The following is a 27,687-nucleotide window of genomic DNA, read 5'->3' on the forward strand; positions in this document are numbered from 1 at the left end:
TTCAACTATGTAGGCAAAATCTAGGGACTTGCTTATAGTCACATGAAATATCTCCTCAGTAAGGAATAGACTAATATTTTAGAAATAATTTTTCTCCATTTCAGGTCTTTCCCTTTGAATTAGCCAAAGAGAACGACTAAGATTAGTGAAGAGACGAGTCATGTTCGATGACAAACTTTTCAAATATGTGTTTCATTTTGTTCTACTTCCTCCATTGAGAAAAGGAGGTGCATATCAGCTGGTCAGCAACTATGTCTAGGACATTTCTGCGTCTGTGATAAGCTGATCTGTGTATGCAGTTTTCAGTTATTTACATTATCATATTACATTTTGGAAGTTTCTTACTCTTCTAAGCATTTTGTCAATTTCACTGAGTAGCTCCCCCCCAGCATACACCTTGTTTGGAGAAAGAATGATAAAGTTGACCTTTCCCAGCTTTGGCTGTGTCCTGGATTTGTGGATTGTCACTGTACCACGTCTGCAATATATGTGAGTTGCTGACTTGCAGGTGAAAAATTCAATGATTATTCTATAATCAAGAAGCAAAAATACACACAGTTTTGATTCAGTACATTGAAATTATTGAGTTTTCCTATTGACCTCATCTGATGAAAATTTTGACCCATTGTTTATGAAAGTCATGTGATAATTGCATATATTAGACTGACTTACTTTCACTTCCATATTTTTTTCTCCATTTTTCCATGTATTGTTCCCAGCTCCTGAAGAAATGCTGTAAGAAACAAAGGGGGAGCATCCTTTCCACAGATAATTCCTCTGCAAAAGCATGTTAGAAATAAATTGTTAACAGTATTTGCATTAGTGTGGGTGATATAAACTAATGAAATATTTTACTCCTTCAAGTAAAACAAAAAGCCAACCCTGTTCTGTTAAATTCTTTAAGCATAGAATAAAAGCCATAAGTTAGATCCTGGCCCAGAGGAGAAATTAGTGAGGCATATTGATGCTATCACCACTACAATCTGAGAACTATCTATTCTTTCTAGGTATACAGGTTTCTTGAAGCTTAAACATGTAAAACCAGTCAAGTTCTCCACTGTCTCACACAAACATTTCATCATGGTTTGGCAACCAGCTGGTGAAATAATGAAATGTAAACCAGAAGTGTTTCTTTCGAAGAAAAAAAAAATTAAAAAATGTATTACTTCTCAGGATTCTATGTTCTTTTCCCCTTAAACAATATTTAATAGCCAGGACCAATGTGCATGCAGACAAAACATGAGCAATTGTGGTTACGACTGTTGTGTTAACAACTTTTACACAAATTCATCAAAACTGTGAGCAGAGAAAAGATATTAATTAAGGGGCAGTATTACCATACATAAGAATTTTTGAGAGTTTTCAATGAACAATGAGAAGGGAAATGATAAAGTATACTCACATTTCTGACAAAAACATTTGTAAAAAAATCTTTTTTATTTTTGCATCAATAAAACTAAACAACAGATTTTCTTGCCTCTTCTAATCTTTCCACAGTTGAGAATAACTGTTTATGGTAAGTAGATGGAAATTATTTTCATGCTGAATAAAATGAAGGTTACATGAAACAAGATTTTAAAAACATTTAAATTTTCTTTGGAAAATTCATACGAAGATCAAATTAAATTCAGCAAGAAAAAAGTAGTTTCCTTACTGGGTAGTTTATTAACTACAGGCTCTAGAAGAAGCCTGAGAGAGACTGTATGAGAACTGGAATGATTTCTGGCTAATGTGAACTGAAGTCACACAATATAAACAAACCAGTTTTTAATAGGCTGGTTGATTTTCCTACTCTCCTTTAAAATGACATAGAAATTGCTCTTCAGGCCTAGTCCATCTTCTACCACACTTCTGCAGGAGTCCTTTGGTGAGACTTAGCTTAAGCCAAAAAGGAGGAATTTTAGCCCAGCTGTGACTTCTAGCAAAATCACGGATATTCCATCACTTAGCTACCAAGTTACAGGGATTATTTTGTGAGCGTGTTCCATAGGGGCATTGTGAGGCAATATCAAATATCAAATAAAGGAAGACAGCAGACATGACCTGGGGTTTCCCGTTATCTCAAGAATGAAGCCTATTAGGGACTAAATTTTCAGATCTGGAGTCTGAAGCTTTCTGTGCTGCAGTAAATCTGTAGTAATACATTTCTTTTCAACAAAATTATAGCAGTTCAAGGCTAATGTGGGAGAGAAGAATTAGATCTGCTCTATGAAAGTGACATATCACATGCACATTTACATATATATGTTTATAAACTTCAGTCTTGGATATGGGATACACATTTGAATATATCTGTATAGTTTTCCTTGTGGAAAGTACACACATGTAGCTACATAAATACATATTATTCATCTATAAAGTATAAAATTTATAAAATATCTATAGATTTATAGACACACATGTATGAATTTATGTATAATTGGTATTTAAATGTGTAGCTGTATGAACATGTTTTTGTTTGCTTATATGAGACAAATTTATTACATATGCTTGATAAGCAGTATTTAAATGACAAACATTTATGTTCATGCTAGATACACAGGAATTATGACACTTGTATACATATGAACGTGATGGTACAGCTGCTTCCCTTGCCTTCTGAGGCAGTTTGCTACCTGCTGGAGAGAGCCACACAGGTCTTAATTACTGAGGTACACCTTCATAATCTGTATAATTTTAAACAGCACCTATACCTTATCATATACTGTATTGAACGGAGGTTTGCTGTCAGATTTCAAACAGTTACATCTATGCTTTGTCCTCAGCTTCGAGGTTTTGATTGATAAACTTAAGCATATAAAATAAACAGTAAATGAGATTAAATATGTCATTCCAATGTACTCACAGTCACTCATCTGTGCATTTCTAACGGGTTTGCATGCTGGTAAACTGTCATTTAGTTGCAGCAGTTTACTGAAGAATCTAATTCTTCTCTCTCACATTAGCCTTAGCAGTGACTCAGCCAAAGATGCCTGCACCCTGAAGACTGTCAGTTTCTGCATCAGTGGTCTTTAAAATATACGTTTCAGGCTATAAAATAGTTCTTCAGAGAGCATCTGAGGGTCAAGCTTGGCTTTCACAAATAATGGTAGAAAAACCTGCCCAGGGCCCGCACTATGCAGCTGAAACACTGGCAAAAATGTGAAGATTGTTCCTATTACTAAGTTTGGTTCTTTCTATTCTGCATTTAGAAAGTAATGGTTTTCCTTACACAAAGTACATTTTCTAGTTATACAAGTATTGATCCAATTCAGAGCACAGAAAACTTACATGAAAAGTGTGAGTGAGGAGGAGCATCTCCTGAGAGTTACCTTTTCTGTTATAGATTGTTTCAGCATTCTCTCAGCAATTTTATATGCTAATGTTTAGCTGCACACACTACACATCCATGGACTGGTGTCTCGTTAATCCCTCCCTGAAAGCTAAATTACCCAGGAGGAGGAGAAGTACTGCTGGCAGTGTTTTGTTTAGAGCACCAGGAACTATTCAGGGAAATCAGGGAGTTGATTTAGCAAAGAAAATTAAAAAAGAATTGCTAATGTTGCTGTGCAAAAACAAGGACCTCTGACTTATTACAAGGTTTTGGATTAATATTTCTCTACCCAGTGCATACTCAAGTAGGCCACTGGAAAATTCTGTCTTTCATGATTTTCAGCGTATTCTCAAAGTGAACAGGTTTGTGGCAAAAAAAAAAAAAATCTGAAGAAATTATTACTTCAGTAGTACTAATTACTTTAGCATAGTACTAATGGATATCTCCAGCTGCAGCAGAGCAATACTTCTCAGCCATAACACTGCTTCTCTTCAGGTTCTTCAGCTGTGGCATCCAGGGACAGGCAAGCCATGCAAGTTGAGCTAGGCGGCAATGCATTCCCACTGGAACATACCATCTCTCAGAGAGGATGCTTTACACCTCTGCACCGACATCTGCACCAGCCTCCAGAAGAAAAGGGATATCTTTTTCATGCTGTGCAAAGATTCTTCATATCACTCCCCTTCAGCCATACACAGATGAGTAGTGTGATTCAGGATGTCAGCTTTCCCAGTAATGCTGCTCCTTACATTCCTTTCTGTTCATTCTGAAAATCTACACTGATGTTCACATACATCTCCTAGAGGTTTATACATCTTTCAGAGAGGTGTACAGCTTAATGAGTCATATATAACTCCTTATACAGCTCATGTCCAAATGAAAGTCAGGGGTTTAGCTGTTAACCAATAAAAATCCATTGGATCAGCACTAAAGGGTCTAACACAGGATTATCTAAGGGTGTGATGGACATGGAGGGTTTCCAAGCTGCTGGGGACAGCCACATGCCCCACAGCGTGCTGACTGATGGAACTGTATGGAGGACCCCCTTTCATTGCTTTCTGCTGTATTTTAGTAGGAATTTGTTCAGCCTGGAGAAGAGAAGGCTCTGAGGAGATCTTCGAGCCACTGCCAGTGCCTAAAGGGGCTACAAGAAAGCTAGAGAGGGGCTTGGGGCACAGGCCTGTAGGGATAGGACAAGGGTGAATGGCTTTAACCTGACAGAGGGGAGATTGAGATGAGCTCTTAGGTAGAAGTTCTTCTCTGTGAGGATGGCGAGGCCCTGGCACAGGGTGCTCAGAGAAGCTGTGGCTGTCCCATCCCTGGCAGTGTTCAAGGCCAGGCTAGATGGGGCTTGGAGTAACGTGGTCTAGTGGAAGGTGTCCCTGCCCATGGCAGGTGATTGAAACTGGATGAGCTTTAAGGTCCCTTCCAACCCAAACCATTCTTGGATTCTGTGATAGTCATACACTGCAATCAGAATTTTATTTTGCATATAATGTTGCACTATGTATGACCTAAGCTACTATGGGATTTAAAAGTACAATCACTAATACTCAAAAACCATTCTATGATTCTATGAGTGATATGCTAGGCAGACCAGCACCTGTGTTTGACTTCGACCCCCAGCCTGGTGTCAGGACCACCTCTGACACCATCTCCTCCTAGTGAGAAGATGACAGGTTTCCTATTTGTCACTTGTCCTCCCTTTGGGTTGGCTGAAGTCCATTCCCCAATGCAGATATGAAACAATAGCATATCTTTGGAGCAAACCTTGAGCCTGACATAGGTTATGTCAACTTCCCTCCTTACTGTTCCACTGCAATATGGTGTCACTTTCCAGACCAGCAACAGCCATGTGTTCCTTCTAGCTGGTACAGCACCAAAACAAGCAAGGCATAAATCCTGTGTACCTGTATGCAATATTTCCAAAAGAAAAAACAGAGAGAGAAGTTCTAAATTATAATCAAAATAAAGCATAAATATTAGTCTGACACAACTGAAAATGCAGAAATTATGTGCTCAGCCACCCTTGTGCTCTCAAGTTGGGAACACATTGTAAAGCTCAGAGTTAAGAAACAGAGCCTGATGCAGTTCATTAAAATGAGAAAGAAGAGACTGCAATCAAATACATCTTACTCATAGTTTAAAGGATGATAAGACATACTCAGAATGACATTTACTGCTGTTTCCATAAAGGGGGGAGTTGGGAGCAACGCTGGACCTTCAGCAATTGCTAAAGCCCACACAATATAAAGGCCCTATTTTAGCTAACATGTTGTCAGTCTTTAACGACGAGTGGTGTAAGAGCTGGTTTTGATGTAATTTCTTTTGAGACCACTAGATTACAAGCCATTTATTGCATTCTTCTCCCCAGACTGCTCCCTGGATACAGGCAGGGAGTCAAGAGGTCAGAGGTCTAAAGCCAGGCGCTAAAGGATTTGTCATCATTTAACAGGTCACTTGTTGCCATGTACTATGCAAACTGCACAGTGCAGCCTAGCAGAATGGTGTGATATGCTTTATTTTTCATGTCTCCACAAGAGGAATTGAATCGATCCCACTGCAGAAGCAACTTTCTTACTTGGGACCACCAATTGGTGCCTGGGGATTTGTGGGAGGCAGGCATGCACAATCATATGCAGCAGTGAAATATCCTCAGTTAGCACCATGATTATGGTTGTCCAGACCTGCACTCAATATTGGGACATAAACCACCAAATCATAGGGTGTTGGATACAACATAAGCAAGTAGGGCACTAGGTGCTGTGCATCATTATAGCTGCACCTTAAATCCCACTGCCAATTACTTGAATGTAACTGGAAAAGAAGAATTATTCTTAATTCCTGCACAATTTCTTCCCTTTCCTGCTGCTCCTTGTTACATGGGGAGTGTTCGTGTTATGGTCTCGCTATGAGTATGAATAAAACTTGCCTGAATTGTCTGCGATTAGCAGCCAATTAGATATTGTTGTTAATGAACATGGGAAGACTGATTTACAAAGGATCTGAGAAAACACAGATGACTTAAAAATATGGGAACTGGGTGACTTGTCCCCAGAAGAAAAATGGTAAAACTTTTCCTACCATGGAAGCTGAGTATTTGAAGCTCCAGCACTGTGGTTAGTTGTGAAGCTGATTCTTGTAAAGAAACTCTTTCCTTTGAGGAGAAATACATTCAGGAAATAAAGAAGCAGAAATGTTCATATTTTTTTGTTCTTTGTACAAATCATATCTTTTTCACATCAGAAGAGCTCTTTGATATGGTCTCTAGTCATTATAATAGCAATTCTTTACTTGTACAATCCAAAAGAGGTTCACGTTTCACCTTTATAATGTGTCCAAAGAACATATTCAGGCAAAAAGAAATCTGGCATTCAGAGAAGACAGATAGCATATCAACCAGTTTTCTGTTCCCTTTGTTCCTTCATAGCGTTGGCACTGTGGAGCTTGCAAGGTGGCAAAGCGTAAGGTCAGACACTTTCTTCAAGCTCATTTTCATGTGAGGTTTTTAATAAAGCAAGAACTTACTGAAACTTCCAGGAAGGGCTATTTGGGAGTTCATTTTGCCTTGAGACAGTTACATGACTGTGGTTTTGAAGCTGAAATCTCTCAGTATTAGGTCCTCCTGATTTAGTTACACTGTCTGCCCAAATTCAGGTAAGTCCTTCCCAAGGTCCTGCGCCATGTACCAGAAGCTGCAGGGATGAATAAGAAGGAGGTGCTGCTTGATGAGAAGTTAATGTGGTTTCTTATGTCTCTGGAAGAGAGGGAAGAGCTAATGAGGGCAAACCTGGACCAGCTGAGTAATGGTCAATCACTGGATTGCAGAGCAGCATGCACCTGATGTTTCTGCTTCATTTTAAGCATGAAAAGTGTAGATAAATCCTTTACACTCCTTGGAAGAGGACATTCATGTCTGCACAGCCTAGCTCTGACAAGATCTGTGGGTAAGACTAGATGACAAGCAAGGATATGATGGGTCTCTAGGATCTCAGTCTTCAAAGCACTGACCTCAGCTGCAAGAGCTGAAGGACAAATTCGGGCAGTTACTTTGTGACCAGTACCCCCAACTCCTAACCCCAGTAATGTGGTTAGCATAACTAATGCCATTCTATGGGGAAAGCAGCCATTCTTTGTGACCAAGTGGGTCATGTATGGCTTCCTTTTTCGTCATTATCAGGCCCTGAAGGTCCTGTGCACCACACAGACAAACCAAGCAGATTTCTGCTTCCTATCTCTCAAGGTGTTGGGCGCTAGCCCAGTCACTCCCCGCCTCAGCAGCCTTGAAGATTGCAGGCACCCAGCACAGGAGAGGGAAGAGTAACAGCACAGAGCAAAGTCCATTAAATCAGTTTTATTAAAAACTCTGTATTACACTGCTTGTAAATTATGCTACATTGATCCTGCTTGCAGAAATCCTGTGCCATTCTAATCACAAATTCTGTGCTATACTTAGCAGGATATACATAATATATAGCATGTAACATATACATAATGCATACACATATAATATATACATGTATTATATATACATATCTATACATATTATAATATATACATATAATAGATACATAATATATACATATAAATACACATATATGGTATATATACATAATATATGTATAGTATCTTACCAAGAAAACAAAGCTTTAATTATAACTGATTTAGTTCTGTCATTATTCTACCAAGGATCCCCAAAGGAATCCATCTCTCCCTGCAGTGTCTGGTGGCACTCATGGCCTCAGACATCTTCTCTGTGGGTTGTCCAGAGAGAGGACAGATCTAGTGCAAATTCACAAACAAATAGTAATGAAGAGGTCTGCAAATGTCCTGCCATTTTGCTGTGCTTGGGGATATCTGAAGTCAGTTAAAAAAAAAAAAAATCAACACTGACAACCCAGAATGTGGAATCCCTTGGATTTAAGCATCTAGAATTTACACCAGCTTTTTATTTGAACTGAATCATATAATAACAGAATGGTTTGGGTTGGAAGGGACCTAAAAGCTCATTCAGTTCCAACTCCCTGTCACAGACAGAAACACCTTCCACTAGACCAGGTTGCTCCAAGCCCTGTCCAACTTTAAAGGCCTGCAGCTGAAGGCAGCAGTGACCACTTCTACCCTGATACATTAATTCTGCTATTTGGAGTTTAGAAATATCTTGTCCCATTATGAGCTTTGCAGCTTGGCAAGCAGGGGCTATGCAGAAAGCTTCATTAAATACTTTTATTTGCAGTGTTTGTTACCAGCAGCAGTACAGGGAGTGCTGATGGGCTGAGAGTAATCATGTGAAGCAGCTTTTCCCTCCTGCAGATGCTCTCTCCTCTGCTGAATCTAGGTCAAGGAGGAGCAAAGATGTCAGCTGATGTGTCAGTTACTGTCCTTCCCCAGTGACAATAACATAAATTTGCAAATAACAACCTCCAGAAAAAAAAGATAATTGTAAAGTGCATCTTATTTTGCTGCGGTGGTGATTTTCAATGCTTCCCACATGAAGATATTTCTGTATTTCCATTATAAAGCATCTTTTGTAAGTTTTTCAGAGCTCAGCTACAAAATATTTGTTTTGAAATGAAACTTGCTTTAAACCAACCTGTCTTCTTATATATTACATACATCATGTATATGATACAGTAAATGTTATATTACTGGGTTGTTTTGTTTCTAAGATACATAATTTTGATTTTGTTGATCAAAAGGCTAATGTTTACAACTTCAGGAATTTTGAGGGGTTTGTATGTCAACATGCTGCTCAGAGAAGCTGTGGCTGTCCTGTCCCTGGCAGGGTTTAAGACCAGGTTAGACGGGGCTTAAAGCAACCTGGTCTAGTGCAAGGTGTCCCTGCCCGTGGCAGGGGGTTGGAACTGGATGAGCTTTAAGGTCTCTTCCAACACAAACCAGTCTTTGGTTCTATGATAGTCATACACTACAATCAGAATTTTCAATTGTAGATAATGTTACACTATCTATGATGCAATGTACTACAGGATTTAAAAACAAAATCACTAACATACAGGAAATATTTCTGTTTGGGTTTTTTCTTTTTTTTTTTTAAATGCATAAAATTAAGTTAGTCTTACAAATGTTCTTTTGAAGTTCTTTCTTTTCTTTAAAGGTAGCAGGGGGCAGAAAATGAACACATTCAGTTATTTGCATTTTCTTGCATTTATTTTTCATGCAAAACTACTTTCTGAGAAAGCAAAGTGAAGGTGAAGAGATGTCCTTTGCTGGATGGACTGAGCTCATCCATTGTGCCTTCATCTGCTCTGCATCTGGAAGAAATCACATCTTACCTTTATATAATGTGTGTAAGTTGATACACTGCTTTACTGCTTCTTCCTTTGGTTTTGAAAGTATTTGCCACTGATGCATTCTAATGCACCCTAGAACGTTCCTGAACAGAAGTTTTCTAAACTCCAGTTTTCACTTATTGCTGAAAAGAGACAAGACAAGCTTTCTTCGAAGTTTGGCAGAATTCTGGCAAAAACTCCTGAAATCCTGAGTCTCCTTCTAGTATCTTTTTGTTAAAATGAATGAACAGGTTTTGGAGAAGGGAAGAGAAAAAGGAAAGAGGAGGGAAAAGGAAGGAGATAGCAGAAGTGGAAGGAAAAGGAAAAGAGAAAGGAAGAGATGTTTACTTTTTACAGTTTGGCTGTCAGAATGATAAGTTCTGCATACTGAGATGAATATCTAGCAGCAACAAACCATAAAATGAACATAATATCTTCAAACAATTAAATTCACTGAGGTATCTCCCTTGGTTCAGGTTTGAAGTATACCTTAGAGTGTGTTTATTATATATACTAAGTCATACTTACCCATCAAGTTCCACAGATTTCAAAGGGACTGAAATAAACAGTAAGCTGCAAGTTAAGAAAAGTCCCCACAACCTACACTAAAAAGTTGCTGTGGAGGCAAGACAGGGAAACTCTCTAACAAATGTGGGTTTGTATTGCTACAATCCCACCTTTGGGAAACTGTACTTAATGTTGCATCACAGCTTCCAAATACATATTATTTTGATATTTTGAAATATGTTATTTACTATGCTTGCTAAATCCTTTTCTTTTTTTTTTTTTTTTTTTTTTTTGTAAAGTGGAAGAAGAATTTACCACTTCTGTTGGAAACTAATCAGAAAGTCACTGGTTATAAAAGTTTGATTAAAAAGAAAAGATTAAATGAGATACTTTGCACATTTGCAGAATGATTTGCATTTTATACTTAGATTGAAATGTAATCACTGTGTTTGGAAATGATGCCTTCAAGCATACTTGTAAAATTGAGGAATTTCAAGGTTAAAGCTGGAAAGTTACACATTGTGCAGCACCTAAGCACATCTGGGTGAGTCTTTATCTGATCAGAGATACGGCCTATTTGTGCCTTGTACTAAATTGCCCTGCTTGTGTAGCTTGAAACACAGTGACTTTATCTTTTATTTGCTTGCTAGCCTATGATTCGGTGTTTGGGTTTTCAATTTCGGTTGGCATTCAAGCTGATGGTACTGACCTTCATATTCTTTCCTCCCTTGGGACAATTAGCAGCAGCAGCCGGTCTGAGACACCTAAAGCAGCCTCACTGAAGGAAGCCGGTTCTCCTGTTACGTCTGTCACTTCAAGTCAATACAGGCTGTATATCCACCCATCAGCAGCTTTAATTGATGTCCATCATGTTTGGAGAAAATAGCCTCCAGGATGGAGCAAGAAGGTCGCTAGTGCCAGGACCCTTTGTCTCTCTGATATGGGCAGGACATGATTCCCTGGGGTTAGCCAACAATTACATGCTCTGAACTGATCAATTCAGTCAATTTACTGTGTAAAATAAATTGATCCTGCAGAACTAAGCATCTGAGAATAGGGAGGTACCTGAGAAAGCAGCAGGTCTGTGTAAACAGTGCTGTCCTTGCCCCAGTGTGGAGTGGCCCAGTGCCATATGGTGCCACTATGAACTTATTAACTGACAGATTAACTCATCTCAGCATTTGGGATCCCCAGTTTCCAGCTGTGAGGATGATTGATGGGCTAACTACTGCTTCAGTCTTGGAAGTTATTTCCTCCATTTAACAGAGTCAAGAAGACAGAAAATTGCCCCCTTTGTAAATGCTAATCTCACCACTCCTTCGAACACTCAACATAGCAATTTATTCTAGGCAAAGTCTTAAAATTGGTATAGTACACATCAAATGCATACTAATTAGCAATTTCTTTTGAAGGTTCCATCACTTATTAAGGGTCTCCTTTTCCATATGTTCATCATGCCCCACTTCACCCTTTAATTACGAAACAGCATTTTCTTCTAATTGCAAGAAGGTACATTGTGCCCAGTATCTGTATTAAACGCTACATCTTCTGAGGCCTAATTTAGGGTCAGATAGAAAGCGGCATAAAGTCTGAGGGGCACTGTCCTCATTTTAGGCATATTCATTTTTATTCCCACTGGCGATGCTTCTTATGGGAGCATTCCATGAAAAGGGCATTTCTTTAGAAATGGCAAACCTCATTTCCACATGGCCTTGTACCAACACTGGTAATGAGCCTGTGGCTTTCCCACTGCTCCTGAATTGGATTGCACTACCAGCAATTTATTTCTTGGTGCCTTCTAGTGGAAAGATGTCAATAAATGTTAAAATGGGCCTTCTGTGGTGGGTATGGATTTGGTCTGTCCAATTTGGACTGTGTTGACTTGACCATGATTATTTTTTTTCACCCTGTATGATTCCTTACTGATTGTATAATAAGCCTTCGGTTCTTAAAAGCCTAGCACTATGTTACTCATGCCTTCTATCACTCACACCAGAACTGCATCAAAAGAAAAAATAGTCAAACTAAATATTTTTCTTGTTGAAAACATTAAAATGTGCTCCTTGTTTTGCCTTCGTTATTCTAGGCAACTGCAACCATAACCTCCATAAGTAATAAGTTTTTATGCCTGTCATGGTATGAATATAACTGGAGATGGATAAGTAAATGGACAAGTTCTAAAGCAGGTTTCACTACAATGGTATTTATTTTCACATGATCCTTGTAGGCAATTTCAAGTTGGTTTAGTTCATTATCTTTTGCAACACATACAGCATCTAAAGGCCTATTCAGAGTCAATATGTTGTTATAAAATGATGGAAACTATGTCATGCAAATTAGAACAACTATAAGATCCAGATGCTTGCTGAAATTTATGTTTTAATGGTGTCTCTATCATTGCTTAAAAGACAAATATGCTTTTTTTATGTTTAATTAAAGGGAGATGATCATTGCAGAGCATAACGATGATAATTTGTTTCAGGGAAAAAGAAACCTGAGTTCTCTTAGTCACTCCTGTGCAATGAAAGCAGAGCTCGTCTGAAGTCAGGAAAAATATTAACTCAAAACTTTAATATTTTTCATTGGTTTTGTTGAAACTTCGTTTCAATCAATATTTTCCCACCAGTTCTAAAAAAGAAAAGAAACAAATTTATTGTTTAAAAGGAACATTAAAGGAAACAGTATCTCATTTCATATCATATTGCAGCATTTTAAATAATTACATGAATAATTAAAACTGAGGTTAAAACAGATGTTAGCACATATGAGTGCTGGCTGCCAGCAAGTTTCATGTTTGGGCTTACTGTCAACAGAAATCCACTGAACAGACGCACTGGCCAAACCTGCAGTTGTTCCAAGAGCCTTAACTCATTTGTACATGTAATGTGAGACCAAGCACTAATGCAGGAGATCCGGGGGATGAGTTTTTGCTTAAGTAGCCTTTACCTTTGTATGCACTAGCAGCACCGTCAAAGGAGGTTTGCACTCCAGTGATCACAGCGAGATTGCCACTGGCAGTCCATTTATTCTAACCTGGGTGTCTGTCCACTATACAGAAGAATCAACATGTCTTTAATTTATACAGCCCTTACAAAGTGTCATGTTAACAATAAGATTTACCTATGTATTGGTGGGTAAGATGCAATATTTGTACCAGGTGTGTGTGACCTCTGGACAGTGTGAGACCATGGCTAGACATAAAGCTGCCTTAACTCAATGGCTGTCTCCATCCAGCCTTTGGTCTCAGTGTTCGAAGCAGCAACTGCACCCACCCTGTTACAGCTACACATGATAGACCTGGTCACACGGACATTTTCTGGGCAATGGCACTTTTCACTGAACACCTACTTAAGAAGAGAGATGGAAAATCGTAGAATCACAGAATCACAGACTGGTTGGGCTGGAAGGGACCTTAAAGCTCATTCAATTCCAACCCCCTGCCACGGGCAGGGACACCTTCCACTAGACCAGGTTGCTTCAAGTCCTGTCCAACCTGGGCTTGAACACTGCCAGGGATGGGGCAGCCACAGCTTCTCTCGGCAACCTGTGCCAGGGCCTCACCACCCTCACAGAGAAGAACTTCTGCCTAAGGTCTCATCTCAGTCTCCCTTCTTTAAGCTTTGGGCTCTTTGAACAACAAGATGAAACAAAATATTTTATTTTCCTTGTTGAAACACCCGTCACTGTCATTTTCAGAAAAAAGTGTTTTGATTTCAACCAAATTCTTTTACCTATGATGTAACACACAGCCTTGGAAATAATCGTGAAAGGTAATGAAATTATTTGCCGTTCCTCTGTACTGTAGTATTTATTTATTTTTAACCAAACCAAATAATCTACTAAGCCTACATTGCATTGAGCGTCCATTTTCAGCACTCAAGTGCTGAATGTGCTGAATGTGGTGTGATGCCTGCAACAATTTTTCAAAGTTCTAAAATTTCAAACTATGCAAAAAAAAAATACAACACAAGAACAACCAACCCTTCCCAATGAAACCTAACCCAAAAAAAGAAAGACTGAAAAAGAAAGGGAAAAAAGTAATTCACCTGGATTAGTGAGAGAAGAAAAGAAGTCCTTTGCTTGAGAAGCAGGTACGTAACAAGAGCTTACAAATGAAGAGGAGCAATGAGGAGCTCCTTTTATGTATATGTGTGTGTATATATATGCCCACATATGTACATATATATGTATACATATATATGTCTGTGTATGTATATGTATATATATGTGTTTATAAGTCTGTGTATTTATGTATGTTTATATATACAAATAATGTTATGACTTAACACCTTGAATCTGGGAGGAGAGAGCATAGCACAGCATTTTTTGAGCACTGAAGACTGTCAGTGCTGCATTTTGTCTGAATTTCAATCATGTTTCAAAAGATTAAAGCATTTTTCACTTACTGAAAAAAATACATGTATCCATTGTCTGGCACTTCTGACACAGATATGAGGTGTCACATCTGTGCCTGTTGTGTTTTGGAATGGACCAACATTTTCAACCTCAAAAAACGTGATTTGAATTGGGAACTCACAGACCTCTACAGTCTTGCAAGTGGTAATGTTACCATGAAGAAATGTAATTAAATTGTCTCCGTCAGGAAAACACTTGGCCATTCACTCTGTGTTCATCTTAGGTGCAAGCACTTCTTTCATTAGCAATTAGCTTCATCATCTCTAGATGTTTTATTTTCTGCTGGAGGATCATGCTGATCAGGCTACACCTCTTTATTCCTTTTAATTAGGAATGAAGCATCCTTCTGCTCTCAATTTAGGCATTTTAAAAGCATTCCTAAAATATCAGATCCTCTGTCAGCTGAGTTCAATAACATGATAATAATTATATTTTTCTTTCTAACACAAATCAAAGTTCCAGAAGACATGACATACATCTTGGATATCCAGACTCAAGCATGGAGGTCAATTGAACTCAGAGATATTTTGTTGCTTATTCTACAGCATAAAATCTGCTTCTAGAAGTATTCTGTTATATGGCAGTACTTAACTGCAGCCCTAAGTTCATGTATATTGAGTGCTTTGTTAAGGTGTGTGGGTTTTTTTCTGCCTCGTGCACTGCCATTTGTTTTAATACAGAAAATGAATATTGAGCCAAGGCTCAGATCTGCAGAGACATCAGGAAGACTGGAGAATTGTAAACTCAGCCCTCTTAAGCCCTACTTTGAAAATTTACATGGAGGAATTAATATTTGCTTTCTTAGTCCTCCCTAAAGTTTAACTGTTCTGCATACATCCAGCAGAGCCTCTACCCTCTGGTTATTAGCAGTCGCTGAGTGATTTCTGCCCTCCATAAATATGTATTTTAATTGCTATTGTAGTACAAATCTCCCAGACCCAGTGTAGCTACCTCCCATGCATGGGAAGGCCCTCAGAATGGACGTTGTGTGTGTCTGTCCCAGGAGGACATGTAATGCTCTGATGGTCTCCATGAGAGAAGCTTCTGCTCCCAGAAGAACATTGCTGATGAGCTGATCCTCCTGGGCTGCAGGAGCTGTGATCATTAAAGCACTGCCTTTCTGAAGGGCTGCAAACAAACATAGAGCTGGACACTTTTTCTTATCAAAGAATTTCTCATCTCTTTCCAATACAGCAACTTTCAGAGGTAGCAAAAAAATCATATGAACCTTCCCTCTGGGGCTTTTATGGCTCAGGGAGACAATCTTTGAGCTGTGTTTGGAAGTGAGAGCTGGTTTAAATCACCAAAGCAGCAAGCAGAACTAAAAGTAATTGTGGGAGATGAACTGGCCATATTTCCTATGATAAAATTCCCAATTGATGGAATGTGAAACTTTTCACCTGAATTAGTGCAGGAGCATTTTGAGGGCAATGGTCCAAAGACATAAAGCATTTTTTAATTGGGGTAGCAGGAGGGAGAAGGGAGTGCTTCTCACCAGGCTAATTGAAAAAGCAAACTCATTGATTTTATACACTGGGTTGGTCAAGAGCTTTCTTCTATGCTTCAGTTTATTTAAACATGGCACATCTGTGGCTCTAGTGTCTTGCACACAGATGGCATCCCATTTTGTTAAAGTGCTTGGCAACAACATTGCTTACTTGTCAGTCTGGATAACCTCAGATTACATGAAGAAACTGCTTACGTTATGTTTAATGACAGTTTCATTCATTACATCCCTTCCTCTTTCCCTTTTATCTCACTTTTGTTAGAGCCCTAAAACTCCTCTCATTTACAGGAATGCCCTGGGCATGGAAAAACTGCCTCAGACAAAGAGCACATCACCTTTCCTTCCCTGGTGAGCAGCTTCCTGCAAAAGCTCCTGTGACACCTCAGGCACTGCTGCCTGAAAAATGGGGGAAAGAAGGAAGTGGGCAGGAAGAAATGACAGAAGCTTGTGTACATATTAAGTGCTACTCTTTAAAGTGGGTCCCCAGTGAATATGGGCACTACGCAGGGGTGAAAGGATAGAGAATTAATGGCAATCGCCTCATCGCTGACAGAGAAGCAACAAGTCACCCCACACTGGCCTTGATATTGCCTGCAAGGATCATTAGACCAAAGATGCCATGCACAAAGCAGCCTTGCCCCGGCTCCTGTGCTGGCTGTGTGTGCAGACAACTAGGTTAAACACCGGACATCGTTATCCATGGGGCATGGTGGTAAGCGTCAAGTCCCTGTATCTGTTTTCTTAATCACAAGAGGAGAGGGACTGGATCCAGCAGAAAGGAAGGCTGTGGTCTGGAAGCAAAGGCTGGGCTCTGGAAACAGAGCCTTGGGTCCTGCCAGAGGCAGGAGAAACTTGCATATCTTCCAGGTGAACACCAGTTAAGTGATGAGGTGGTAGGTACTGCCTAGACTATTTCACACCACCAAGTTGCAGGAGCAGGCTGCAAGTCACTCTTATCATCAAGTCAACTATTTTACGCTTGGAGATTAACAACCCCTGGACATTCTGCCATGTTTTTAACACATGACTTCTCATTAAGTACCTCAATGGGAAGATCTGTAGCTAGGCATTGCCAAGCCTGTCATGGCCTCAGAAAAAAGGGAATGGAAAAGAGCCTCAAAAAAGGGCACATGACCTTTACGCTTTACAGACAATTTCACCTCTCCAAGTAGCTGGACATTCCCAGACTCCTGTAACCCATCCCTTCTCTCCTCATTATACCAATAAGTGCTCATCTTTTGATTAGCTATTTTGCTCGCAGCCTTTGCCACCAGAAGTAGTGATATTGGTAATGATGGGAGACTTTGAGGCAAAAGATTAATGGAAACAAATCTTGGTGAAATATATCAACAGAATTTTGAACATAAATTGCATTTTATACATAGGAACTGGATAACACTTTAAATTGACTCCTGAAATGAAGGCATCTTTGATGGAATAATTACTTTGACAATTGAAAGTATAATTATTTTGGATAGTCAATACTTGACAGCCTTGCCCAAAGTACCAGGGCAATTTGGTCTTCACCATCATTGTGTCCAAGTGTCTGACCAGCTCTTTAGGCTTGAAGACACAGTAAAACCTGTTTTTAAAAGTCGCAGTGGAAATGTGGACAAGATTTAATTTCCTTTCTAAGCTCTAAGTTTATAAGAAGAAGATACTATTTCAATTTCTCTATGAAACTTCAGAAACAGGCTTATCCTGACTCTGCACCCAGAATGTGTCTCTCTGATGAAGAGGAGATTGCTGCCTCCCCAGCACAGGGATGCTGGGGAGAGCAGGAGGGTAGGGGGACTGTTTTGTGGCTGGTCCTTGTGTGCTTCCAAGTGTGAATCCAGGCTAAGGAGCGTATTAATTCTAAGGAGAAGTAATAGAAAAGTAAATAAAAAAATGAGCATAGACTTGCTTCTGAATCCTAATATCTTTATCCTTGGGGATTTTTATTCCATTACAAATATTAGCAAAGATCAAGGGCATTTTATTTCAATGGCAAGCCTAATTGGAAAGAAGTTAATTCTACAAAAGTGGAAATCAGCTAAAGAAATTAAAATTGATGTGAGATATGCAGTGGAGGTGTCAGATCGTTTAGGATTCTTCCCACACGTGAGTCAAACTTAAGTCTTCAAACTCTTTTATCTTTCAAACTCTGACCCATTCTTCCTTCTTGTTCTCCTAAGCCCTTCCAGTCCTTCCTGCACACATTTTGCCCTTGATGTTCTTACAGATCTTTCTCTCTCCTTCCCAGCATGCTCTTCTGGAGGCACAAAATGCTTTCTGACACCTATCCAGACCACCGAGAAAAACGGTCCAGTGTCTTCCCCGTTGGTCGTTTTAGCTGCCTCCCTCATCCAGAGTCCACTTTGACTAGTTTCACTGTCTCTGCCACCAGGGAAAGACACTGAGACAGATGCAAAATACTGTCTTTTTAGCAAACAAGGAGTGTTCATAGCAAAACAAACCTCAGCTCAGAGCCACAAAATGGCATCCAAGATTTCCTTAAGAAAAGCTTCATTAAAGGAAAAAAAAAAAAGAAATAAGGATGCTTGACATATTTTAAAATTATGATTTTTACTCCTGCTCCTCTTCATCAGTTGTTGATGTACCTCAAGCGGACAAAGCAATGAATTTGGCCACACAAATGAAGCAGACAATGGGCAAAAGAGAGATGCAAGGAGATAAGATTAACTTCAAATTTCTTTCTCACCTGGTTGTCTAAAAAGACAAAGCTCACATTGTCAAAGGGTGTGAGCATGCACTCCTATCTGTGTGTACGCATGTGTGTGTCTTGCTTCCTAACACCCTTCAGGCAAATTTCAGTGAAATTGCAAAGGGTGCATGGTCTGAAGCCATTATATTCCTACAAGTTTTATAACAAAACGAGTTACCACCACTTGCTTGTCTTGTTGTGACTCTGAACCCTCTTGGCCTCTGCTGCATCCGACTGGCTGCTTCGTCAAACAGTGCACAGCCACTTTTAGGTTTGTGATAAACAACTGAGTGGATGAGCGAGATCCCACCAGCATCTCTACTGAAGCACAGTCTGCACACAGTATGAGTGATGGCTCTGCCTTGCTGGGCTGAGAGAAAATAGCTGTAATTAAAATCAATAACGTAAATGCAGTTCTGTGTTTTGTTCTCAAGAAGCTCCATAATACCTAAACCATTTAGAAGTTATTTTGCGTATACAGAAATCTTACCATTATGTTAACCATTCCTGTAATTGTGCTAGCAGGAGTACAGAACTACAAGATACCACAGGATGATATCTGTATGAAAATTGAAAGGAACCACATCATAACTAATGAGTTGAAAAAGTAGGTGGTTACAGAAATATACAAAACCTAAAGGTATGGCATAAATAAAATCAAGGACTCAGATCACATTTCAACACATATTGCCTGGGTAAATACAGACTTCTCAGTTTATAAAAGAAAAAAAATGTGAAATACAGAAAATTTCCAGAAAGAGATGCACCAAGTTACAAAACAAAAGCTAGCAAATTCCAAATTTAACTTGGCCATTGCATTTGAAATTAAGAGTAATGTGTTTCAAAATTATCTCTATAGTGAAAGATAACTAAGAGTAGCAGAATACTGCAGCCTTCTTCGGAGGCCACAATTACAGTGATTTTATCAAACCCGTGAGCAACCTGGTGGCTTGTGAATATGTGAGAGTCCATTTATAAGTCTGCTTCTAAGCCTCCAAGCTGCAGTAAAAAGGAAAGAGGCATTACTGGAAAATGGAAATAATAACTTCTAAAAACAAAGCATCTGCATGGTAAGCCTAAATGTTGATATTGGTAGCACATGAATTTCTGGCAGAGTTAATGGTATAGAAGTTCATGGTGACAACGTATTTTTTAACTGATGAAGAAGTCATTAGTTTTGGTCTTTTGAAATATTTACGATATGAACTAAAGGAAGGGGGTCATAGCTCTGAAATTTTGCTTCACAAATGTAACATATATTCTGATTCAGCATAATATTTTCAAGATATAAATACATACATTTAGCTATGCTTGTGTTAGCCTGCACACAATAATCAGATTTCTTAAGAACAGGTTTAACTTTAATCATCAAAATCAACGGCACTCTTTGTGTCCCTGAGATTTGTATTTGTTCAGGTATCTTACCATAAAACTGAACTGAAGAGATGCAGTAAGCACTCAGATTCATTGCGCATTAAATCCTACCACTAGCACGGTTTGTCCACAGCATGGCCATTCTCCACCTCTGAGTTTGCTTTCAAACATGCCATCTATCTGGACTTGTGCAAAGTATTCGACACTGTCCCGCACAACATCCTTGTCTCTAAATTGGAGAGACATCAATTTGATAGATGGACCACTCAGTGGATAAAGAACTGGCTCCATGGCTGCATGGAAAGAGTTGTGGTAAATGGCTAGGTGTCCAGTTGGAAACCTGTAACGAGTGGTGTCCCTCAGGGATCAGTGTTGGGACATGTCCTGTTCAACATCTTTGTCGGCGACATGGACAGTGGGATTGAGCGCGCCCCAGCAAGTTTGCTGACAACACCAAGCTGTGTGGTTCGGTTGATACGCTGGAGGGAAGGGATGCCATCCAGAGGGACCTTGACACGCTCGTGAGGTGGGCTGATGCCAACCTTATGAAGTTTAACCAAGCCAAGTGTAAGGTCCTACCCCTGGGTCGGGGCAATCCCAGGCGCTGCTAGAGGTTGAGTGGAGAAGAGATTCAGAGAAGCCCTGCAGAAAAGGACTTGGGGGTGTTGGTTGACGAGAAGCTTAACATGAGCCAGCAGTGTGCACTTGCAGCCCAGAAAGCCAACCGTATCCTGGGCTGCACCAAAAGAAGCGGGACCAGCAGGTCAAACGAGGTGATCCTGCCCCTCTGCTCTTGTGTGACCTCACTTGGAGTACTGCATACAGTTCTGGTGTCCTCAACACAAGAAGGACATGGAGCTGTTGGAGCGAGTCCAGAGGAGGGCCACGAGGATCATAAGAGGGCTGGAGTACCTCCCGTATGAAGACAGGCTGAGAGAGTTGGGGCTGTTCAGCCTGGAGAAGAGAAGGCTGCATGGAGACCTCATACCAGCCTTCCAGTATCTGAAGGGGACCTATAAGGATGCTGGGGAAGGACTCTTCCTTAGGGACTGTAGTGGTAGGACAAGGGGTAATGGGTTCAAATTTAAACAGGGGAAGTTTAGGTTAGATATAAGGAGGAAGTTCTTTACAGTGAGGGTGGTGAAGCACTGGAATGGGTTGTCCAGGGAGGTTGTGGATGCTCCATCCCTGGCGGTGTTCAAGGCCAGGTTGGACAGAGCCTTGGACCACATGGTTTAGGGCAAGGTGCCCCTGCCCATGGCAGGGGGGGTGGAACCAGATGATCTTAAGGTCCTTTCCAACCCTTACTATTCTATGATTCTATGATTCTATGTCTCTTAGGGGAAACAATATTACAGGCAACTTTTCCCATTTTAAAATCACCTGTTCTGCATTTTTTCATTTTAACTAAGACATCTCCAAAGAGCATGGGGAGGGAACGAGCTACCAGTTCAAATGGGAAATTATCACTCAATTCAATAGTTAAAGTCTTGGTCCCACCAAATAAGTAGGCTTGCCATGACCACCTAGATATGAGCCAGCCCTGTAGAAAACATTCGCAAGGGAAACTCCAAAAAAGAGATATTGGTCAGAGAGATTAGCTGGGGATTGTGCCAGGTCACGTGGAGTAACTTACTCATATACAAAACACCACAGGATACTTTAAATGTCTGTGAGGGTGGAGAATCTTAATTTTACTTTTCAAACTAGTGCACCTTCAGCCTTGTGGCAGCCTCTACTATCTACTCACAACTGACACAGCTGACACTCTTGGCACAACAATTTTTTTAATGTTCTCTAAGACATTACTCTGCCTGATGCAACCATGTTTATGACATCTGACAGGACCACAGTTGGCAGTGTTATGTCTCAATAAAGAACCATATTGTTAAAAAATATATTTTATTGCAATTTAAGGGTATATTCAAACTTGGGAGCAAAATATTAATGAAATATTAATTAATTAATCTGCCAGAGGTTATATTATTCCACTGTGTATCACAGAAGACCTGAGCCACAAAGCAGAGTGCAGTGGTAGTTTTAATAAGGAGTTTATCCCATTGACATAGGGCATGAAAGCAGAAGGAGCATAGGGAACTAAAAAAGCAGCAAAACAAGGTTTGAGGCTAGCAGGATTAAAGTGGGATCAAGGCTTTGACATGACAATGTGAAAGACAACTAAGGTAAGAGATTAGTTACATTTGAGTACTCTTGCAATACATCTTCAAATAACATTTCTTAACAATATTGCTTTCATATTGAAGGAGGTGTTAAAAAGGAGACATCCATATTTGTACAATTCTGCATACACAGAAGCACACCTCAAGTATGTTCTTCTTAGACGACTTAGACCAGTCCACACAGAATGAACCTTTAGGTAGGTATGTTGACCTGGACCTTGGCTGGGTACCATCCATGGCTGACTATGATTATAAGGGGGGAAGAAATACATGAGCTAGAAATCATAGAATTATGGAATTGTTTAGATTGGAAAAGACATTTAAGGTCGTTAAGTCCAGTGGTTAGCCTAGCTAAGTTCAGTTATGATGGCATCTTCTGAAATTAAAGACCCAAATGTTATGGGCACGGCAGTACACATGCTGTAAGTCTGCACCATGGTAAAACCCTTTGGGGAAATTTAAATAATGGAACAAATTACTCTTAAGTGATACACTTTCTAACCCATTTCTTTTTTTAGAAGCATTTAATAATATTAAATTACGTAAATGGCTAGGGAGGGCTATGCTTAGCAATTTACTAATTGCCAGCAGACTCATTCCAAAAATGGAAACCCCAGAGGAGCCCACCCCAGTTCTGGTCCACTCACTAACAGATTGGGACTGCTCTGGAAAAGTTCAATTTCAAGTATGTGAGAGCTGACTGCTTTTGACATTGCTCCTAATTTGAACACATGAGGTGACCTCTAAGCCTCTCTCAAATTAAGGTAGAAAATTTCTTGGGAATTTAGAGAGATAAGGAAGCCACACAGTTGAGCCTTCTCTATTGCTGCTTCTTCCCTTTTGTTTAAAAGAAACTCCAGTAGACAACTGCAAAACATAAATCTGTATCAGTGGGAGGCTGCTCTTTTGAATTTGCATAGGATGCAAAACAGCGATAGGATTAGCAACACATTCGGTCCGGTGAACTGTCTGGTATTCATCTTTTTTAGACAGTTCTTATGCATAAATTCAGGTATATATCTACTTTTTTTAAGAGATCTGAGTTGTGCCTCAGGTCTTTGGATTACTTGTAAGAAAAATGAAGTAGCATAGGCAAGGACGGTACTTCACTTGTAAGACATAAAGCATATAGCTAATTAGCCATTTAATTAGCATACAATTCTTTATGGTATAATGTTAATTTTAAATTTTTCCCTATAGATTTTGTATAATGCATTTATTCTATGTCTGATTTCTTTTAAGAAAAATGCCAAAAAGAAGTATACCAATGGAAAGAGCTCACAGGAGCATTCTCACACTTTATACATTGTTTAAAACAAATAATTCCCTTAGGAAGTTTCCTGGGAATTTTGTTCTTTCCGTGGGTTTGGTTTTTTTTTTTCTAACTGGGTCAGCACAGTTCCTGTAAAGTGCCTTTGAAAATATAAATAGTGTTGAAATGGCAGAACTGGGTCTGCAGAAGGGGAAGAGAGGACTTCTAGTGTGTCTGGGAGGGCTGATTGATAGACTCGTGGCAGTGAATTAAAATCAGGATGCTAAGGCTGTTTCCGCCTTCAGCTTTTTGACCCATCTTTCAAACAGATGGATGGTCAACTCAGAATGAACTGATCTACTCACAAATCAGTTCCCAACTTGCTGGTTTTCAGCCTGGCACGCTAGTGTGAACTAACTCAGATTTTGTTTTTTCTTAATAAGCCATGCTGAAACCAGTGTCAGTTCAGGAGCTGATTCATGAATGGACTGGATGGCTTTGCATCAGGGTTAAAAACGTCATGGAAGAGAAAAGGTGAATACCTGAGGGATGTAGCTAATCTACTGCCCAATTTTTTATTGGTTTCATCGACTCCTACATCCACTTTTATAAGCAGTCTGCCTGCCTATGAATCTCAGACTGAATTTTATCATGCCTTTTATATCACGTTCTCCACAGCACTGCCCTGCAATGGATATGTGAAAGGTGCCATTCAGGGAAGCACTTCGAACCATATTTAAAGTTAATGGCCTTTATCATGCGTTTTGATAATTTCTCATATTCCTACCTATTTATCTCAGGTTTATCTCACAGAATCACAGAATGGTTTAGGTTGGAAAGGATCTTAAGATCATCTAGTTCCAATCCCCTGTAGACCATGTTGCCCAAGGCTCTATCCAACCTGGCCTTGAACACCACAACATTTAACATTTTTAACAGATGTGAAAACAGACCCCAAGCTGAGGCAGAACCCAAAAGGATTTTGCTGTTCCATACTTTAAAACACACCTTGGCATTGAAAACCAACAAAATAAAAGAGAACTGAGCCTCACTTTCATGGATGCCTTTGGTTCCTCTTCCACTTGCACACTGACCTTGGGACTTGATTGTTTCTCAAAGTCAGGAAAATACAGAGTGCCACATTTTTATCTGTCTGGATTAAGCTGTGTTCTGGTCTGCAATTATTTTTAGGTAACGATGTAAAAAGAGCAGGGGCAAACTTTGTATTGGGATCCTTCACTGCTGATGAGTTGTGTATGTTCTTCAGCAACCATTTGTATCACGACATTATGAAACAGTAGGTGCCTAAGGCAACAAGCTGTTTTCCTGACAAGCTTGAGACATCATTTAGCATTGAAGTAGTTAATTTCAGAAGGGATGATTAGATTAGCGCCCAGAAAAGGGAAAAAAACACCCCCTTCAAGGCAGATTTTAATAAACTAGAAGGGAGCCAATCTTCAACATTTCAGCTAAGATTTGTGAGAAATGCAGTGACATAAACATTTTCAGTTCAGCTGGCACAATGGCAGAGCTGAGACCTCCTGTCAGGGCCAGCCAATGGAGCCCGTAGACCTTGGCGAGGAGTAATTGGCATAGCAATGAAAATGGTACTGTATGCCCTAAAACAGGACATAGAAGAAATCTGGAAGATATTGAAGTGCACAGACCCTGAATCAGAACCTTCTAGATTAATTTCCTGGGCCTTCAGACTTCTAGTATTTGCTTCCTATTGTATCTGTATTTCTTAAACCTACCATTTATGAGAACTGTAGTCATGCAAAAGAGTGAGGTTGCAGCTGGTATGTACTTCCATCACTTGATCAGACCAAAGGTGTTCAGATCCCTAGAAATTTGCCACTTCCACAGTAGGTCCATCCCTCTTTTCCTGCCTCTTGTCCTACAGCCAATACTTTGCATGTAAGTGTTGAAGAGCCAAATGGCTCTTAAAGTACTGACAGCCTTTATAGATGTCAGATTCCCTCTTTTATTTTTCTTTTTTTTTTTTTTCTGATTTTCAGCTTAATAAAACTGGTAGTACCTTCTCTACTTGCACAGAGTTGAATATCAGGTGTATTTGACGAAGGGGCCTGCGTAAACTACAAAATAGCAATTAAATTCCTGGAAAAGACAATGAAAAAATGTCTGCTTTGTCACTGCTTAATGAGAAGAAGGGCCTCACTGTTTCAATTTTTGCCATAAAGTGTTTTGATGGGTTGTTACTAGTTAACTGTGAATCTTTCGATCTCCTGATTTTGACAGACAATGACCTTGTCACCATATCAAAGCACTTCCTATTACAGTAAATGGAGAAGTACAGCTCTCTAGAGATATCCTTAGGGCAAAGTGTGTATGCATACACATGGAAGATGGAGAAAAAGGGAAAGATCTATAGCATCTAGTCTATTTAGGGTTTTTCTATGCTAGAAATACGATTGTGTCATGGGACCCACTTACAACACAGTTTCATTGTAGAGTGCAGCTGGTAACCTTAACCTTTAAGCCTTGCTGTGGAGCATAGTTATGGACCCATCAACACTACCAAATAAGACCATATTGTATTTGGGTCAGAGGATAACTATGTTGTAACTTTGTCCCTTGTCATGGCTGCAATTTTACCACAGACAAGGCCTTCTAAAGCCCGGTATTGTATTATATGTCTTGTTCACTACTAATAATTGCTGCTGCTACTGCTGTTGTAGAGGAACCACCTGCTGTGTCCCTTTCTTTTGTAAAGCAGCCTCTTTAGCAGCAATAGTAGTAATTCTGGGAAACCCCAATACGATGAATGTCATTTTATTTGGTACAGCCACAGAAAATATTTTGCATAGCAAATATCTAATTTTGAACAGGAAGGTAAAGACCAAATGTGCACAGAAGAGTCAATGTTATCAGAAACTGTGTAATTCTGGGCTTTTCCCTTGCCAGTAAAAGCCAAGGCTGTTAAAGAGCCTCATTTTAGCTTTCGCTACTGACATAAACTTGATAGTGGCAGGTGATGGTGTGTGCAGTCCAGATTGCTACCTTAACATCACTGCCAGTGCTAGGTGATAAACCCAGCAAGAGATACGAGTCTTTTCATGTTGCTTATAAAACCTGGTTTTGTGCACTTGTATTTTGGAGGGGAGCGGGTGGTGAACTCATCTAAACTCCCACTTTCATTTCCAAAGGTTGGAGGAACATGGGAAAATGCCCTTAGGGCTGCAGTGGGTCCAGATTTCCACTGTGCTCCTACAGATGGGAGGCTCAGTGAACCAAGGGAGATGACCTCTCCATGGATGGGTAATGTTTCCTGCTTCTGCTGCTGTAATGACGCAGTGCAGGGCTCTGAGGAGGGGCTGGCTAATCCATCCTAGCCCTACTGGATACTCCCCAAGTGATGAGCAGGCTGAGAGAATGGATTTCTACAGCAACACAGTGCAAGGTCCTGGTTGCAGCTGGTTCCTTGTGCCTCCAGCTATTACGCATCAGGTACCCCATAGCTTATACGGTGCTTAGAGAATGGTTTATAGCTTTGCTGTGCAACAGCCCATTAGAGACCCTACCAGATCTTCAGGCATGGGGGATAATTTCCATATTGATAGTCTCCCCACTGAAGTATCTTCTCAAAGGGCAATCTGTTACCTACTCCATCCCCTCATGCCCCATACCCAAACACACAAAGGAGGAATGCACTGACTGGGCTCAGAGCAAAGCAGCCTGGACTAGCTGGAGCACAATTGCTTTGATATATTTGCAGGGAAAAACTGAAAGGAGAACACATTTACTTTAGAGAACAGCACAACTTTCTGGAGCAGCCGTTTCCTCAAGAGAGGCATTGGCAGCGTGGAAGGACCTCCTTTCCCTAAGAAGGCCAGAAAAATGTAGCTGCCCTGATGGGGGAACTGTGAATCCTTCTTGATTGTGCAGATGGTGCCTAAACAGCACAAGGACTATCATGCTAAACACAGAGAGGGATGCAGGCATCTCAAACAGGAGAGCTTGCCTGGAGGTACCTCATGGCCAGAAAACAGACATTGCTGGGAATAAAAAAAGGGAAGACAGATTGAATATCATGATAAACTTTGCTACTGTAATAGTTTAATTTGCAGTTATTTCATAGTTTATAGGTTTCCCTATGCCACCTTCCACTGTTGTACCTCTG

The 27,687-nt window shown here is 40.0% G+C and overlaps 1 long non-coding RNA gene across 2 annotated transcripts in view; it reads right to left on the reverse strand.

The window, feature by feature from the left end:
* Positions 1-8,347: 8,347 nt before the first annotated feature.
* The window catches only part of LOC115600679, a 99,213-nt gene continuing 79,873 nt past the window's right edge, over positions 8,348-27,687 (reverse strand). For both annotated transcript variants that reach the window (XR_003989106.1, XR_003989105.1), the window contains one exon: positions 8,348-12,738. This is a non-coding gene — a long non-coding RNA (uncharacterized LOC115600679). The remainder of the gene's footprint in view (positions 12,739-27,687) is intronic.

The sequence above is a fragment of the Strigops habroptila genome, chromosome Z, assembly GCF_004027225.2.
Source record: "Strigops habroptila isolate Jane chromosome Z, bStrHab1.2.pri, whole genome shotgun sequence".
In the NCBI taxonomy this organism is placed as follows: domain Eukaryota; kingdom Metazoa; phylum Chordata; class Aves; order Psittaciformes; family Psittacidae; genus Strigops; species Strigops habroptila.